We start from the raw sequence: 1,543 nt of genomic DNA, 5'->3' as shown, positions 1-1,543 counted from the left end.
CTTAAAAAAGGATATGTAAAGGGGTTGTTACATTACAAACTTACACTGGAGCTCAAGATATTTAAATGCAAGCTATTATGGCAGCTGTCAAGTTCATTAAAAAAGAATGTTAAAGTTGGTTTTAAAGCACCCCAATTTCATGGATAGTGTAGTGTAAGATGGAAGACACACAAGGGAGATGAGGAAACACCAAAGCTGGGCTGCTTGCAACTGCAGTAATGCCACAAACCGTGTCTGAGTGGCCATCACTGAGAGGAACTTCTTCCCTAATCACTGGGTCAGCCTCGAGCGAGTTGAAAGCTGTGCCACCTACCTCAAGATCACCTGCGGCCAAATGCATCATAACGACACAACTGCCGGTGGCCCTCGAGATCATGACCACTCAAAACCTTTCTGCCTCTGTCTCCTTCCAGGGTGTAATGTATTTGCTTCATGGGTTCTTTGCTTAAGAATTCATAGCAATACATTGCTATTAAGAACTAGCTGGTGTATTAGCAAAGGTTCAACAGTCAGACGACACATTACCAGGTAATCCATTAGGCTCACAACTGTCTGCCTCATCGTGGATTCCCTAAGCCCCAAATGACTGGGGTTTTATTGAGTCTTGTGAACATCATGTGACTGGCTAAGCCACTCACAATTCAACAGCTCTACAACTAGTTTGGTAAAACTGTAAAATCAAGTGGGGAGCAGGCAGGGAAGTGAAGCTGAGTCCATGATCGGATCAGCCATGATCTTTATTAAATGGCGGAGCAGGCTCGAGGGGCCATATGGCCTACTCCTGTTCCTATTTCTTGTGTTCTTATATTTTAAGTGCCTCTTTTTTTAAGGGCACCAAAACCCAAAAATTAACAATTAAACATTAAAAGGAACCTTGTTCCCTGTTGAAATGATGCACTCCAGTCCCGAATTTGTGTGTCATCCTTGCGCAGGGGCTATGCATAGCTTCTCTGTATCGATCTAATTTTAGTAAATGTACTGTCAAAGTGAGCACTCAAAAGCTTTACAAACCTGTGAGCAGAGTCACAGGTGCATACATTACACCAAGCTACCGGCGGGTTCAGCCTGAGGATCAGCCAATGCTAGCAGTGGGTTCAGCCTGAGGATCAGCCAATGCTAGCAGTGGGTTCAGCCTGAGGATCAGCCAATGCTAGCAGTGGGTTCAGTCTGAGGATCAGCCAATGCTAGCAGTGGGTTCAGCCTGAGGATCAGCCAATGCTAGCAGCAGGTTCAGCCTGTGATCAGCCAATGCTAGCAGTGGGTTCAGCCTGAGGAGCAGCCAATGCTAGCAATGGGTTCAGCCTGAGGAGCAGCCAATGCTAGCAGTGGGTTCAGCCTGAGGAGCAGCCAATGCGTTGTCGTCTCCTTATTCACTGAACTGCAACAGGAGAATGCCACTGCCCAATTTGTCAAAATACAAGGGATCATTGACGACAGCCAAGTGGCCAACCAGGAATCGGGCTGCTGCTCCTCCTCTGCCATTTGCTCCTTCTCACCTGTGAATCAGGTGGGTGCTACCTCAAGTTCATGAACTGCATCCTCC

The 1,543-nt window shown here is 46.8% G+C and overlaps 1 non-coding gene across 1 annotated transcript; it reads right to left on the bottom strand.

Annotated features, from left to right (window-relative positions):
* Positions 1 to 887: 887 nt before the first annotated feature.
* LOC139228409 (U6 spliceosomal RNA) lies at positions 888 to 994 on the bottom strand. The gene has a single exon (XR_011587557.1). It is a non-coding gene; the product is annotated as a U6 spliceosomal RNA (small nuclear RNA).
* Between the last annotated feature and the right edge of the window lie 549 nt (positions 995 to 1,543).

This window comes from Pristiophorus japonicus, chromosome 17 (assembly GCF_044704955.1).
Source record: "Pristiophorus japonicus isolate sPriJap1 chromosome 17, sPriJap1.hap1, whole genome shotgun sequence".
NCBI lineage: Eukaryota > Metazoa > Chordata > Chondrichthyes > Pristiophoridae > Pristiophorus > Pristiophorus japonicus.
Note: the sequence above shows the minus strand (reverse complement) of the source record. Positions and strands in the feature narration are given on the sequence as shown.